The sequence below is a fragment of the Polypterus senegalus genome, chromosome 13, assembly GCF_016835505.1.
Source record: "Polypterus senegalus isolate Bchr_013 chromosome 13, ASM1683550v1, whole genome shotgun sequence".
NCBI lineage: Eukaryota > Metazoa > Chordata > Cladistia > Polypteriformes > Polypteridae > Polypterus > Polypterus senegalus.
The window spans coordinates 86,976,955-86,995,380 of NC_053166.1; positions in this window are offsets into that span (position 1 = coordinate 86,976,955).

Below are 18,426 nucleotides of genomic sequence, written 5' to 3' on the forward strand. Positions count from 1 at the left end.
TAATCCGATCACAACAACATCGCTGGGACGCTTACTTGGACTTTGGACAAGGCAGGTACATAATTCTGTTTACCTTTGCCCTGTTAGAGGCCAGAATTAGGCCCAGCTATAAAGAGAAGCCTCCATGCTGCTCATGCTCAAACCACACTAATTCTGTTTCAAAGAAGTGTCTGCCGCTGTCTGGGTTTAGGTCACAAATCATAGCTCTGGGTTTGTGAGGAACGAAAAAAAAGGAGGGAATCACAAGTAATAATCAGACTCTGAGCTCAATGTTTGTGAAGAAAGAATGAATCTGGCAATAGCATTTGCATTTCAAATGAATGAATAATATTAATTATAAAAATGAATAAAACATTTAAAATGAAAAAAATTGTCTTGGTAGCATTGCTATTTAAATTGCAAATGATGCATTTGTCAAATTCCTGTCCTTGTGTAGAGCTGTATCACAATAAGAAATGGTACACAAAATAAAAAGAGGACTATGAAAAGCTCTATTTATAACCATTCAATGAGCTAGTAAGAAACACAGTCAGGTCAGGTTGGGATGCATGCACTGGCAGAGAGCGTTGCCACACCTGCCACATGACGAAACAGCTCGGTATTCCAGTTGGCAACCCTCCCCAGGCAAACACCCGGGCCAGTCACAAACTCCAGAAATGATTGTTTATCTGGCACAACCAGATGTTATATGGGCATCCCCTTGGCCTATTCCAGCCACTCGAATCCTCAACAATGAACAATGAAGATCACCCTCAGGGAATCACGCCATATGGCCATAGTGTAGTAAATGATGCTCCCTCACAATGAATGTAATGTGCATCATTCGGGCCTCCATGAGGAGCTGCTTGTCAAACTAGCAGTACCCAAGGATTCTCATAAGAGACACAGTCTTCATCTCAGGTCACTGGAAAACCAGGACTCTAAACACTTGGACCTTCGTCCTTTTGCAAAGATATTGGGAGCGCCCCATACCCCTTGCCAGTGACCTCATGACCTCCCATGCTCTCCCAATCCATCTACTGACTTCATAGGAAGAATCACCAGAGACATGAATGTCACTGCCAAGATAAGCAAACCTCTTGACGATCCATTCAGTGTGATTGTTGTATCACTGCAGTACACGAGGTTAAGTTGCTATCTCTTCCTCAGTTCAATATAATCACTGAAGGGCTTTTGGAAAACACCAGATATATCCAGAGTAGGCTGGATGCTTTCACCAGGTAGTCACTTTTTTAGATGCACTAGACTGCACCAGCTAATAGTATGTGTGAAATTAAAGGGAAGAATGGACAAGACTAAAGATTTGAATGGCATGCCATGGCTGTGGGCACCAAAGCACATCAGAGAAAATCAAGTTGTCTAGGTAAGTCATTTTAAGGCAGAATTTTCTAACATGTAAAAATTGTGTTTCTTACATTGTACCCGCTCCTGTAACAAATAACAATGAGTCACTTTTCAAAATCAAAAGGTTTATTGCACAAAATAGTCATTCATCATAATTTTGTTTGAATTATGTTGTTTATCTTTTAACAGAAATTGATGAAAGAGCCTTAGGGTAGGCAATTGTTTTCTTCTTCCTCCTGGTGAACAAATCCTTGTCAATTATTTAATTCCAGGGCTCATTAATGCTTTAACTCTGCCATGTCAGGTCATTCTCATATCCTAGATTTTTTTTTCCTTTCTAAGGATATCATCCAAATTATTTGAAGTAATTCTCAGTCATTCACTTTTTTCTCTTCATTTTCATTCCAAGTATTTAATTAAACCCAATAGTGCATGATAAACACACACAGGTGTACATGGAAACCAGCTAAGTGGAGAAATGCTGAATTTCTTTTGTCATTTGCATCTGATTGCTAAAAAGAAGCAATTAAAAACCAAGACTACAGCTGTTTAAGACTAAAATAAGCAATAAGGGTTCAAAATCTTAACAAGCAAGACAACTAAAGTGAAGCAGAAGTGTTACTTGAGCAATAAGGGCTTCTTATGAAGCAACTGGGTTGGAACAAAAACCTGCAGCCACTGCGGCCCTCCAGGAATGAATTTGCCTACCCCTGCATTAGAGGTTGCCACAGTTGATCATCTTTTTCCATATTACTGTCACTGCACTACTCTGAGTATTTATATCACTGTATCTGAGGGGGGAATCACAGCTCAGCAGCTGATTGGAAAGAGAATTATCGGGATACAGCATCAAGCACATGCTGCCTCAGCCATGCTGCCTATTGAACTGCTCTCATATGGCAAACGCTTCAGATCCTTTCCTTGTGGTTCAGAAACAGTTTCTTCCCAAGAATTTTAAACACACTCAATCAGTCAATCAAGTGCTCCTTGTAGAACGCTTTGTACTTATTACTACAATCACCTCACTGTAAACTTGCGATACAGTTATAATATTGCAGAACCTGAGCCACTTTATAAAGCACGTATTTACATATGATGAAGATATCATTTTTAAGATGAAATGCAGCAAAATATGTTTATGATATTATACAGATAAAACTTTAACTTCATTTTAAATAATCTATATTGTTAGTAATAAATAATTAGTGCCACAGTGCTAGTGACGGATTGTTCCTGCCTCGTGCTGTATTCTTCTAAACATGTACTACGAAGATATTTCAATGTTCCTTAAAAGTTTTGAAGAATCGGTGGCTTAACTATAACAGAGCTGATTGTGCGGTGATTGGGTATTTGGATGAAGAAAAGGAAGGACAGGAATTGGATGTTAGTATGTTTGAAAGAGACTGTACTGCTGCAATAAAATATTTTATCGAAGGTCGCACACGGAAAAGCAAGCATCTTGAATGAGGCAGGAACAATCACTGCGCCATGTTTAATAACATGCTTTAACTCTTACCATCATGAAAATGATATCACGTATACATCTCAGTATTTTAATTATTCAGACAGCTGTAATATTACGAATGTAATGGATTCTGTGTCCTATTGGAGCAAGAGAAAGCCCGGAAGCACGTAGTGATTCACACACATAGAGCACATAGAAGATCAAATACAAAACAAAGCATTTAATGTGCTACTTTAGTTACGATGGGATTTGAGAAACTAGTAAATTAAACGATTTTAAGATGAAGTTTATGATGTTCTACTTTAATGACAAAATAAACTATGTGATTAAAGTGGAAGTTTCGAGATTAAAGTTAACATTTCGTGCTTTTTTCCCACTGTGTGCCTATTTTTTTTTTCTCTGTACCCTAATAAGCTTTTGTATGACACTCAGACGGTGGGCTACAACAGAAGGCTGAGCTTAAGGGCTATTTATATTGATTTGCATATTCAAAGAGGCATGATTCTGGGAGGAGTTGTGGCGTGACAGCAGGCACGTGCATTTGCGTTACTTTTCACGCTGACCAGGATTTATGGAGTGCAAGAACTTGAAAGTTGGCATTTGCACAGATTTATGCATCTGGATTTTTTTGTGCGTACGGACATTTCTGCTTTTGTGCTTACGTCATTTTATAGTGTGAATTCTACGCACGGCGTTATGCATGAGGCCCCTGGGGCCTCATGTATAACGCCGTGCGTAGAACTTGCACTATAACATGGCGTAAGCACAAAAGCCGAAATGTGCTTACGCACAGAAAAATCCAGATGCAGGAATCTGTGCATCTAACTTCCACGTTCTTCTGCTACATAAATCCCGATCAGCGTGAAAACTAACGCCGTGCACGCATTATGTAACGCCCAAATCCTCCCAGAATTACGCCTATTTGAATATGCAAATCAATATAAATCGCCCTTAAGCGCAGCCTTCTGTGAAAAGACAATGGGAAAAGCACGGGGGGAAACATAAGAATTTCAGCGAATACCAAGTGGAGGCAAAGGAAAAACATACTATTTGTTCAAATAAGCCGTGGTATAATCAACAAAAGGAAGTTGATCGAGTGATATAGCGTGTTGGAGAAACATGAAAGCTCACATCCACAAAATCGCACAGTGCCGGAAATAAAAAAAGAAGTCACATATCAAAGTCGCCGTGAAAAGCCGAGTTGTAGCCCACTGTCTGAGTGTCATATGAAAGCTTATTAGGGTACAGAGAAAAAAGCCACAGGTGGGGAAAAAGCACGAAATGTCCACTTCAATCTCGACATTTCCACTTTAATCACGTAGTTTATTTTGTCATTAAAGTAGAACATCATAAAATTCATCTTAAAATTGTTTAATTAACCAGTTTCTAAAATCACATCGTAATTAAAGTAGCACGTTAAATGCTTTGTTTTGTATTTGATCTTCTCTATGTGCTCTATGTGTGTGAATCACTACTTGTTTCTTAAACCGCTCTCTTCCTCCAACTGGACACAGAGTCCATTACATTCGTGATATTACAGCTCTCTGAATAACTAAAATACTGAGATGTATACGTGATGTCATTTTCATGATGATAGGAGTTAAAGCACGTTATTAAACATGTTTCACTTCGATGAAATAATTTATTGCAGCAGTACTCAGGCGGCTCTAAGCTTGTGGTGGCACTGGGCAGAGGAAGAATCGGTGGCTGGCTCCTTCACCCGCCAATGTCAGTAAAGTATCTTATGCACGGTGGATGGCCACGTATGTTGCAGACACTAGCCGCCTCGTGCTCATGACACAAGCATTTAACTTTTGCCGAAATTTGTCGCTGCGTTTTTAGCTGTGTTGTTATTTTATCTTTCTGTTTTATATTCAATATATATCGGCGTAGCCGTCACTGCAGTCAGTGCTTTTCTTTCCCCAAGTAACCGATCGCCATACAATCAGCTCTGTAATACATGTTAAGCCATCTGTAAGCTTAGCGCCGATTCTTCAAAACGTTTAAAGAACATTGAAATATCTTCGTAGTACATGTTTAATTATTCTATCCTTAAAGACACTCCCAGTGAAGAATATAGATTATTTAAATGAAGTTAAAGTTTTATCTGTATAATTTAACAAACATATTTTGCTGCATTTCACCTTAAAAATGATATCGTCATCATATGTAAATACGCGCTTTATAAAGTGGCTCAGGTTGTGCGATATTATAACTATAGTGCAAGTTTACAGTGGCAATAATAAGTAATAATAAGTACAAACAGTTCTACAAGGAGCACTTGATTTGCTGCATTTAAAGTTCTTGGGATTAAACTGTTTTGAACCGCGAGGTCCGTACAGGAAAGGCTTTGAAACGTTTTGCCGTGGCAGAGACAGCGTGTGCTTAAAGCTGTATACCGATAATTCTCTTTCCGATCAGCTGCTGCTGTGATTCACACTCAGATACAGTGATATAAATACTCCGAGTGGTGCAGTGAGAGAAATATGGAAAAAGATGATCCGCTGTGGCAACTCCTAACGGGAGGAGCTGAAAGAAGAAGAAGAAGAAGAAGTTAGAGTAACAATGCTAAAGCAGTTATGGCATTTGGAATACTATGGCTGTTCCCTGGACCATTATATTGTTACGAGTTAATTACAATCAGATGCATTACACTAATAAACAATATGCGGTTAGTTTCTGTGTATTTATAAAGCCGCGTCATGAAAATAATGAGTAATCACACAAGAACAGTAGCACTGCTTTGACACTGGGTGCCGCCAGTTTGCAAAACCGAGCAGAGAACTTGCGTACGACAAGACATGAGGTACCGTGGAAAAGTGCGTGGCTTTACGCCAAGTGTAGGTTTTATACATTGCAATTTGAACGTGGAAAAGTTCTTACGCAACATTTCTGTGCGTACGCACCGTTTATACATGAGGCCCCTGGTGTTATATTTATAGTCCAATGTGTACAAAGTGAAGAGAAAAGGAGAAAGGGCCAGTCCTTGTGCTCCAGTGATAGTCACATCCATATTAGAGGCTCAAAAACTACAGTCTGACAGACAGATAATCTTCAACACCATAGGCTCACCAACCTGCATGTTTCTGACTTTAACAGAAATAGTTTAATGGTATTGACAGCACTGGAGAAATCAAAAAATATAATCTTCATAGTACTCTAAAGTTTTACCAGAAGGGAATAAGCCTTATGGAGCAGACAGAAAATTGCAAATGTTCACTCCAATCTTTGTTCATTAGGCAAGCTACAGAGGGTTTAAGTGGTCTTCCACAAGATGACTCACATAGTCCAGTACTTTCATGATGCACGAGAAAGATCAGCTGGTCCATAGTCATTAGGTGAAGAGGTACCTGCCTTCTAGGAACTGGGATACAAGATGTAATGTTTTAGTTTTGGGGTAGGCATCTGAAATGTGTTGTCTGTCTACAGTAGATGGAGAACGGACAGCTTCATCTATACTAATAGCCCACATTATTGAATGACGATATTTCATTATAGAGGTTTTACTACCATCATTGTGCACTTAACGTTCCTGGATATTAGCCTTAGGTTTTACCACTTGCATTCCATTCTTCAGAATCAAAGTTGTTTTGAGGTGGAGAATTTAGTTATGTGTCTTCCTCCATTTTTAGTTTCCTGTTATTAGACAGTCCCAATATCTTCAAATTCTTCTACAATGGCTGTCAAATCTTCAATATTTGCTGTTTTGTATATACCTTCAATGGAAGTCTGCTTCAAGCAGCTGTCATAATTCCGCTTTAGTGTAGCTGTGAATGGTAGTTTGGCCATCATGATTGCCCCTTCAATTTTTATTGTGCATTTGTTTCTGGCTGGCATGTTAATATTATAGTTAATGTCATGGGTTGTATCTTCTAAAAGCACTGTTCCTTTGCTGCAACGAAAAGTCTTTTGAGCTTCTAAGGTCATTTGATTCCTACTAAAATGGGGAACAAGTGCAGTTACTTGTGTTTCTACTCCAGCAGCAGTAGAGTGGCCAATATCCCAAAACTTCTCTACAACAAGGCTTATCTGAATCTGAAGAGGCATAAACATAGGTTGACCATCACGATTATCAATTGTGGTGGACCCCAAGATTTGTCTTGGCTGATTAACCACTTTCAATTGTTCTGTTTTATAGTTGACGTCAACAATTTCCTGAGTATAACTTTTCTGGCTAATTACAAGTACATCATAAAATGGCCAGTAACATTCTTTGCCTTCATTAGGATAAAAGAAGTTTTTGTGTTGGGGAACCACTTTTCCCAAATAATCAGAAGTCTTGCCAACATAGACACCACCAATATCACTAGTTTTAATGGAATTTCCTGGCACATTACCCCAACTATCACATTTCCATTCTAAAGGTTCAAAGTCATCTATATTTACTAAAATATCAAAATTGTTGGACCACTCTTCTTTCCCTGACAAGGAATAATAGCAGCAGGAGTTCTTGTCTGGGGTATAAAATCCTGCATGATTTCTATATTTGCAAACATAGTCTTTCCGAGATTTTTTTGAATTATAGATGCCCACTGCTCCTTGAGGGAGAGTCCCATTCCACATGACCCATTTTAAATTGATGTTGTCTTTGTAAAACGATTCACTGTCTTCAGGAAGCTTACCTTCATCACCATCGAAAGGACAATCTGAAAGTAAATTAATAGTCTTCAGATTGACATAAATCAGTTTCTTGGCTTGTTCTGATTTTCCTCTTTCATTCACATCACCTAGATATAAATTTGAAGAAAAATGTCAGCGTGTCAGTTAATCAAAAATAATATTATCCTTCAATGTATGCTCTTTATTGTCAAAGCATCATTCAAAATCCTTAACCAGTTTCTTTTTTGTTTCTCCACCAAGCCATGCAGCTCCCTGATACTTGGTTTGAATCCTAGCCTTGTCTCTGTCTGTGTAGAGGTTGTACTTTCTTCTTATGTCTGGATGGTTTGCACTAAGCATTTTTGTTTTCCTCCACATCTCTAAGACATTCATGTTAGGTTGATTTCCAATTGACCATTGGATGAATGTGCATATCCAGAGTTGGTTCTGACGTTACAGTCAATGAAGTTTAAATAAGTGCAGGTAGGGTTGATTTCATGGCTTATGTATGTTGTTCTTTTGTGTCATATGTATTGTTTTTGAATTTTTATTCAATTTTTTTATTCAATAATTTGTTATTATTTTATAATTTTTAACTATGTTCCTTGCAGTTTATGAGTGGAACACTAATAGATGGGGCCACTATGATGTCGCTACTGAGGCCAGGGTCTCAGCCATTATATTCAGGCTGAGGAGTTATGTCCCTCAAAGTGTCATTAACCTCCTTATCTTTTTGTTTAGTCCCAAAGTCAAAAACATCAAATTTTTGTCAACAATAAAAAATGTTATTACTTAGAATAGAATCATGTAAATATCAAGTATGGTAACGTTAATACAGTAGAAAAGTATATTTAGTGTCCACTACTGTACTGATGCAGATTTAGTATACATCCCTTCGTATGATATGTTTTTAGGCAGACACAGCAGAAGTGTGATTCATTGCACGTTTAAAATATTTTTTTCGTTGTTTGCTCATCAGAGGGTAGAATATCAGAGCCTGATCTGAGTGATCAATGCTTCCTCTTGTGTTACTGCAGGCTACAACAGCGCAAGGTTTAGTGACCTCCACATCTTCCTTGATATGAAATTTGACAGCACCTGTATTGTATTTAGTGCTTAAAGGGGCTAACGTTTTTCTTAATACTAGAATCCCTGAAGCCTACAAAAAAACTTGTAATCCCAGGCCACCTTAAATTCCTTCGCACCTCTCCATTAGCATCTTGCATTTCTCGCATTTCCTGTCATCCTACATTTACATAGATCGTTGTAGACACAGAACACACATGAAATACATATATTACAAATAATAATATATTATTTACCCAATACAGCTCCAGGCACCTCACACCCAGATAAACAAGACTTGAGCCAGGAGAATTTTTTGCTCTTTCTGTGGTATAGTAGGCTGCTTGCTGCTTGTGCTGATCGACACATTTACAAAACAAAAGATACTGATGGAAAGGTGCAAAGGAATTTAAGGTGGCCTGGGATGAGAAGTTTTTTTGTAGGCTTTAAGGATTCTAGTGTTAACCATCCACTTGATCACAATCATTTTTCCCTTATGCAATGCAGCCGGTTTCACACCACAGTGACACTTCATGTGACCAAATTCACCAGGCATATCACGTCAGTTCATTTGTGCAGTGCTAAATGCATCAGTTTCACTATCTGTGTCAATGTCTGATGACATAATATAATATAATATAATATAATATAATATAATAAAAGGTATTTTTTTTGTGTCTGTGCTGAGTTGCGTTTTGTTTTTGTAAGTAAATGCTGTCCCAGTAAGTCAAACGGGGAAAGACGATGAAGGGAGGCCGCAAACCCAAGACGGGAATTTCCTGTTTACTCAACCAATTACATCCGGACATTCAGTTTTTAAACAAGAGGAATGGAAAAGAAGAGAGAGCAAGGAAGAGAGAGTGAAAAAGGCGAGGAGAAAGAAAGGAGATTGAGAGAAGAATGGAGTGGCTTTACGCATTCATTTTCCAACTCATCACTTCCGTTCATTGTGTAGTTCCACTGCTTGCTTTTTCAGTATCTGGATCATCATTATGATAACCAGTGCAGAGAGACCCCGGGGTTTGGATTCCTATCAGCCATTGCCAAGGACTTACACTGTGAGGTCGTTTTGTATTTCAGGAAGAAGCAAAATATCACTTCAGCCAATATTCAATTATCGCCGGACTTTATTAGCTTTGGCCTCATTTATTACATATATTTCAACTGCCTTTTATCATTTATCTGTGTTTGTGTTCCATGTTTATTAATTTATTGTTTAGGGGCAAGGGAGGGTTTTTGTAAATATTATTATTGTATATTTGCGTGTTCATATACAGTAAATAATATATATATATACAGGATAATCATTTACTGGTGTCTTTGAGATATTTGTCTTATTTGTCGGCCCTTGTGTGTGTATATATAGATTTATCCACTGTCAATATATCTGCACTTGATTTTACATTTCTGACTTGTGGTGCCTGTTATTTCATCATTGGGGGAAAAAGGACTATTTGTAAGGAGTAAGGCTTGTTATTTGCTTGAGAATCTTCAGGTTAGCCAAGGCAATAAATAGTCTTGGTAGTGTAGTTGCCGTTTTGGGTAAAGGGGTTGGCTGTTATAATATAATATAATATAATATAATATAATATAATATAATATAATATAATATAATATCTGCAGTGGGCTGGCGCCTTGCATGGGGTTTTTTTTCCTGCCTTGTGCCCTGTGTTGGCTGGGATTGACTCCAACAGACCCCCATGACCCTGTAGTTAGGATATAGCGGGTTGGATAATGGATGGATGAATGGATAATGTAATATAATATAATATAATATAATATAATATAATATAATATAATATAATATAATATAATATAATATAATATAATATAATACTACTGCCTCACAGTTAGGAGACCCGGGTTCGCCTCCCGGGACCTCCTTGCATGGAGTTTGCATGTTCTCCCCGTGTCTGCGTGGGGTTTTCTCCAGGTGCTCCGGTTTCCTCCCACAGTCCAAAGACATGCCGGTTAGGGGGATTGGCGATTCTAAATTGGCCCTAGTGTGTGCTTGGTGTGTGGGTGTGTTTGTGTGTGTCCTGCGGTGGGTTGGCACCCTGCCAAGGATTGGTTCCTGCCTTGTGCCCTGTGTTGGCTGGGATTGGCTCCGGCAGACCCCCATGGCCCTGTGTTCGGATTCAGCGGTTTGGAAAATGGATGGATGGATATAATATAATATAATATAATATAATATAATATAATATAATATAATATAATATAATATTGCCATCACTATTACTTAATTTGAGCTGTGGTAAGTTTCAGTTTGTTTTGAAACTGCATTTATGGCTTCTTATTTGCCATAGTGTTTTTTGTTGAAGACTCCACCCTACTCAAGAATATCGATAAGTTACCTTAGAATTACCATAAAGTGACAGAAAACATAGAAGCATTCATGATTTTTTGCAGCATGTTGTTTTTTCGTTCACTAGATGGTAGCAGATTACTGTCCCGAAAATTATTCAGGCTTAACACTGTAAAGAAAATAATTACACGTCACCCCAAGTGTAACTTGGATTAAACCATAATTGCATAGAATTTGAGTCACGCTCAGGGTTGACACCAAGGAGGATAATAATAACAAAGTGTGCATCATTACTTGTTAGTACTTTTCTTTTTTTTTTTTGTTATAGGCCATTATTGCTTTTTTTTTGGATTTCTGATTTCTGTATTTCAGTCTGGTCTTGTTAGCATTACGTTAACTTTTAAGCATACCTTTTTGCCTTATCTTTTGCCATTTTGCTATTGCTAAATCACAACAATAAGTACCTCCTCGTCACTACCCTCAACTAGATAAACAGATTAAAAAATGGATGAATTGCTAAAGTAGTATTTGCAGTGTGTTGTTTAACCTGTGACCATTGTTCAGGTTTAACCAGGACTGAAATAAAGGTTGTGATGGTAGTTTTTGTAGGTACACATGCTTCTTTGCTTTTCTGCAGACTTTAAATCAGGAAGAGAATGACTAATTATTCCCTGTCTACACCTTAATCCCTAATCCTTCATTCCTCTGCAATGTATGAATTCACTCACTCCTTAGCTTCACTGAATCGCAAGTCCAAAAGTCTCCATCACTCTGTATTCCAAGGTCAGCAATAACCCCAAACCCCTTTCATTTCTCTTGTGCTCCTTTTATACTGCATACATGAATGTGCCTTACAATGGACTACTGCCTGATGGGAATGGTTTCTGCTTTTCTCCCCAATGGTTTTGGGACAGGTTTTATTTTAAACATACTGGCACAGATGGATGACTCCTTAATTAAATGATATCTGATGACCAGACTTATAACTGTCTAATGTTTGCTTGGGCTGCTGGATGGTAGCTGACAAGAAGTCAATCAAATGATTAGATATCCTACATTGCGTATATTACTGTATGCTATTGTCAATATTGTATTTTCAATTGTGGTGTATGTTTTATTGGGTATTTTGCATACAGTGTGACCATTTTGTAAATGTTCACTGTATTTATTATAGTTATTCATTTATATTCAAGTCTTCTTAATCAGGGTGTGTAGGGAACACAGAATCTATCCTCGCAGAAATGATGGGGTGCTGGTTCATCTTAAGGCATAATCACCGACATCAGAACATAGTTAACTTCCCTTTGCTTCAAAGTCTCTGTGATGTGGAAGGAAAACCTACAAAGACAAAGGGAGAACATACAAACTCCACACAGGCAGTGACAAGGCTAGACTTGAAATCTAGTCTTTAGAGCTGTGCTGCAGCAACCTACAGTATACACTGTACCACCATGCTACTAACTTTATTTATTGTTACTTGATTTTTCCTCAAGCAAACGTGAAAGAAAATTTTGTAAATTCTTGTAATTTACAACACGTAAAACCAACTAACTTCCTAATAAAATGTTACTGGGGTAGCACAGCCAAATGGAGCATTCCTTGGACACAGTATATCCCAGATTTCATGTAAGTATGAGGTGGAACTTGTCGATATTTTATAATAAATTAAAGTGCAAGAACATTTTGCAAGAACAGTGGATGCTATATAAAAAATTTAATTAAAATGAATTGAAGTAACCATAAACACTGGTCATTTATGAGTCTCACTGTCTTCTTTCAAATGATGAAGTAGCCAGCTGATAATGTAATGCATGGCATCCATGTTGTAGGAAGGTGGAATTGTTGGCTAAAAATCACAATATAGCTGAAGAATTTTCTAAACTCACATTTTCTTATTTCATCCTTTAATTTCTCCACAAGATCATTCCTCTTGACAACCTCTAAGATTTGAAGGGCAATCTGCATGGCGTTCCTGTTGTACCCATTTGTCATTAAGATGACAGTATCACATTTGTCCGCCTTCTCCAGTTTACCTCTTGCTATTTTAAAATCTTCTAACTTTGCTTTAAAGTGTTTGAACTCTTCCTCCCGTAACTCATCTAGAGTTTCTTTCAGGACATCAAAAATATTTCTTGCCATGCTGCTGGTGAAACAGATGAGTCTAGAGTGACAATAATGAGATTGTTAATAGTGAATTAATCATTTTAAATAGCACCTTTTACAGTAACCACAAAGCAAAGAGGATTTGTAAAGCAAAGAAAACTGCAACACCAGATCTCAAAGTAAAATATAAGACAAATATTTCTCAACTTGGCTGATGAACAGAATCTACTTGTATACACTGCAGATGTAGCTAAATGTCATAACCAAAACAGCAGCATCCCATGTAACAAAGCAACCTTCACTTGATATACTTACATTATGTGGAGAACTCAACTGTGGCCTGCAGTGGGTACACCAAATCCCCAAACCTGACACAGACAAACAGGCACAAGTTCGGCAACACGTTTTTATTTTTCTGCACAGCACAAAAGCACAGTCAAATAATGAGCACACAGCACTTTCTTTTCTCTTCTTCCCTTTTCTCTCTCCATCTCTTGTCCACCTCAACTTATTCCGGGATACTTCGTCCCTCTTCCTCCCGACTCTGGCTCGTGGAGCAGTGGCAGCTTCTTTTAGCTTCAGGCACATTAGCATGGTCCAGAAGCCCAACAAAGTAGGGCTCTGCAATCCAGCACCCAACAAGGCTGTGCCAAACTCCAACTTCCATGAAGCCCTGTGGGAATCCAAGGCACCATTGCAACCCAGGGGGGTTGTCACCCAGTGCTCCAGGGAGATAATGCCCTGTGCCTATTCCCACCCCAGGTCATTCCTTTATGAAGGCATTCCAGCCAGGTAAGGCTCCTGGCAGTTTGTCACACAAGATATGTAAGCCTTAAACAGAAACATAAAAAAAAAAAATCTTTTTTTTTTTTGTTTGTATTATTCATTTTTTACTTTTTTTACTCTTTTTGCTTCAAATTTTTCTGAAATGTTTTTAAACAAAAATACTTGAAAGGCAGAGTTTTTTGCATATGTGTCACAGTCATTACCTGAATCTTTCTATGAGGCAAGCTGAAGCTGGAGAACTTTGGAAACCCTGGGCAAATGAAGCTACAGGGATATTACTAAAATTAAAGCATCTATCTATCTATCTATCTATCTATCTATCTATCTATCTATCTATCTATCTATCTATCTATCTATCTATCTATCTATCTATCTATCTATCTACTAAGGGTATTTATATAAAGAACAGAGTTGTATTGGTGTACCTGAGTAGGAGATCATTGGGACATTGTTTTTAAAAGAAATGTTGGATTGCTGCAAGTATGCTACTTTTCTTTTCTTATATCATCTGATTCAAGCATGATAATACAGTCATATCATAAGCATTACAAAAAATAGTAGATTTAAGAGAAAGAAAACCTCTGAGTTGGCAGCCCCAGTACGAGTGAGGCATTATGCAGGGGAATTGCTGTTGGTATAAAGGAGCCCCAGTAGTCTTTCTTGACACAAATTTTGCTGAATAATTTGTTGGCCGAAAGTCTCAGTGTTAGTGTATCAGAGAAAGGATGTGCAGCATTATAACATTTGTTTTTTGTATTCATTCTCTCCTTTGCTTCTACAAGCAAATGGTGCAGAATGTCCACCGCTGAGCCCATCCTTTAAATTAGCTTGTTGTTTTGTATTCTAAATGAATTTGTCTCAGTGTGATAAGTTCTCCTTCTCCCTCCAATTTGTGTGTTTTCTTTTGCATTTATAAATATTTTGTAGCTTCTCACAGTATGTCACTACCATTCATTCATCATAGCAAACAAACCAGTATAATCCTCTAAAGGTTGTACTCACACCCCACAATGCAATACATATCAGTATTCCCAACCGAACATGAGGTGCTGTTTGAAAGCATCATCAATAGTCTGCACAAAGAGCAAAGAAAATTTGGCCAAAAAGTAGGAATTTTAAACCATTCAGTTAAACACAAAATGTGCCATTTTTTAGCATTATTGGCCAAAACATTTGGTGCATCCTTAATTCGAGCCTTAGTGCTTGCTACAGTCATGACTGAGTGCCACATTCTGCATTGGCTCTTGTGTTTGTGTGGCTATCTGTGCCAGCTACTATACAAGTCTTTCTTTTCATTTGGCAAACTGATTTCATTTTATATTGCAGTAGTAGTAGTTAGCCCATGTGTACAGAGTATAGCAAAATGCTTACTTGCAAGTCCAACTAACATGCAACACATCAACACTCACCAGCTCCATGATAAACAAGATTGTTTTGTTAGATTCCCACCTTGTTCCTAAAAACTGCTGGGACAGACTCCGGCCCCTGCAGTTCTAAACTCTGCTATGTCGGTTTGACGACAGATTGAATGAGAGGAAGCAATAAACTAAAATTCCTTAAGATGTAAAGAGTACAATACAATACAATACAATTTATTTTTGTATAGCCGAAAATCACACAAGAAGCGCCGCAATGGGCTTTAACAAGCCCTGCCTTTTGACAGCCCCCCAGCCTTGACTCTCTAAGAAGACAAGAAAAACTCCCAAAGGAAAAAAAACCCTTTTAGGGGAAAAAATGGAAGAAACCTTGGGAAAGGCAGTTCAAAGAGAGACCCCTTTCCAGGTAGGTTGGGCATGCAGTGGGTGTCAAAAGGAAGGGGATCATACCTTGTTGTTTCAAATATAGACATAAGTAAACATTTGATGAAAATAGGCGATTCAGCATAACAATAGAGCTGCATGTATCTTTCTTATGAACATTGTGGCCAAAAAGGTGGTAATAACTGCTTTAAAAGACAAAAAGAGTTTTTCTATATTAAAATACCAGATCTGGCATCCATACAGAGAGTATCACCCAGTATCACCAGTATAACCCAGCTCCTCATAATCTTTCATGAAGATTTACTCAGTCTAATGTTTTTATCCACACACACACAAACAGTTAATTTACCGTATATACTCGCCTATAAGTTGGGACTTGAAGCCCGTAAAATCGATCATAAAACAGACCCTGACTTATACGCCCGTTCTTCTTGTTTCCTCCAATCTCGCACCAGTTTCTCAGACACATCGAATTTTGTTACAGCAAAACTATCTTCATATTTTCTTCTGATTGAATGCTCATTTGTAGATAACGGATGCTCTTGCGATAAAGGTGTATGAGAGTGTGAGATACAAAAACACAAAACAGTGCAAACATCACTTTGGAATAATTTGGATATTACTGTGTGGTCGCGTAGGCACAATGCATAGAAAAAAAGGGCAGTATGCTCCGTGGTTACTCTCTCAGGTGGGCGTTAGCATATCATAAGCTCTTGGACCAATAGCATGAGTTCTCCGCATTTGACTTATATGACCGACATTATAAAATACAGGAAATTATACGGTAAAATTAAGCTCTGACTTATCTGCAGGAGAAGATAAATGCGAGTATACAGTATATGGTATTTAAAATTTGTCCTGTGAGAGTCCAGGGATTTTTTAAATCTGTTTCTTCATAATTCAAGAGGATGAGCAGTCGGAGTCTATCCTTGGACAAAACTGTTTGAACGTATATGAATGTTATCATTATTCATTTAACCTAACAAAGCCAATAATTCCGCCGCAGGTTCAAAGAGGGTTGAATAATACCCCAAGACCATTATGTGTAAAGAACAGACCAGCATTGTTCAGGATGGCAGCAGATTGCAATGCATTCTCACTTGCTCATACTTCACCTACTAAGACTCACTAATTGACATAAATCAGTCAGCATTTCTAGAAAAAGCACCAAGAGTGAGTTTGTACCCCTCACTGGCAATGTCCAAGCCAAAACTGAGGGCTGCATCCCTGGACCTGTGAGGCATCAATACTAACCAATTGCTGAACTAATCCCATAGTTAATACCTATAGTTTCTTCTATTCCATGCTATTACATTTCACTGTGTATTGGCAACATATTGTTCTGACATTAATGCTGAAGCCCAACCAGATCCCAGGTCATCTTTGAGGGAACTCCAAGCATGACAGAATTCTACAGCCCACCTCTGAGATGGCAGGCATATAAAGGGAAATGGCTCTGGGATATCTTATCTAGGTGTGAACAAATCTCCAATGGTGTATCATTCTCTGCCTTTACAATTTAAGTGATTGCACGTTACTTAATTTTGTAGTTTTCAGCGATTGTGTTGACTTTGTTCTGAAGCAAGAAACATACACGATAAACCACAAAAGTTAGAAACTTGTAATTCACACATTTTAGTACACAGAATTTAACCTTTGATCACTTACAAAATCAACTCTGTATATCAGCCCTTTCAGGTTTAAAAAGTTTAAAGATTTTTGATCATATATAGAAAATGGCCGTATTGACAACTACATATTCAGTAGAGCGAGAATAAGAAGGAATATAAAACAAACAGTAGATGTATTCCTGTTTGGTATTTGGTTATGATAATTTAATTTTCATATGATTAACTGTTTATATTTTTTATAATAGCAGAAGTAACTGGTGCTCTGTCCTTGCCTTACTAACTCAGAGACAGACTCCACTGATCCTGAACTGGATGAATTCATGCAGAACTACCTGTCTTTGTTCTTCAACGTTTAAAAACAAACATCCATATGTCTCACAGAGCAAATGTTTTGCCACTGCTCATTTTGAATTTTTTTTATATTCTAAGAAACAACTGATGGTTTAATGTGCTGTGCACAAAGCTCATCCATCCATCCATCCATTTTCCAACCCGCTGAATCTGAACACAGGGTCACGGGGGTCTGCTGGAGCCAATCCCAGCCAACACAGGGCACAAGGCAGGAACCAATCCTGGGCAGGGTGCCAACCCACCACAGGACACACACAAACACACCCACACACCAAGCACACACTAGGGCCAATTTAGAATCGCCAATCCACCTAATCGGCATGTCTTTGGACTGCGGGAGGAAACCGGAGCAAACCCACGCAGACACGGGGAGAACATGCAAACTCCACGCAGGGAGGACCCAGGAAGCGAAAGCGGGTCTCCTAACTGCGAGGCAGCAGCGCTACCACTGCACCACCGTGCCGGCCACACAAAGCTCATCTCTAAAATAATGAAGCTGCACCTCACACTGCTATCAATGATCACCCCAGTATGAAGCTTTGCTTTGTGTGAAATCTCCATGATGTTCCAAGCTTATATGATAAAATGTTCACTTTAAAATGGAATGACTCTACAGAAAGGTTATTTTGGCCTGGTGTTTTAGTGATAGACATTTTAAGAACCAGAAAAGCTATCACTAAAAAGTATAATCCAATCTGCAATACTAAATGAAGATTACTTACCTCAGCCATTCATGTTTGAGGATCCAAGTGGAAAAGACTGCACTAGAAATCCATGGCCAAGGCCAGACGGTGCTTGACTGCGGAGTTCAAGACCCAGAGATATGTTGCAGCAGGAACTGTGAGCTTTAAGGATTGCTACACAGCCTGCTTATGTTGGCTAAATATTCTGTTTCGTTCTGAGCTGTTTAACTTCAGAGTTACATTAAGTGCTGTTCAAGGTTAAAGGTTGGGAGAATGCACTGATATCGCGTTGCCGCACCCACCACACGACGAGCAACCTGGATTGGGACTCGAG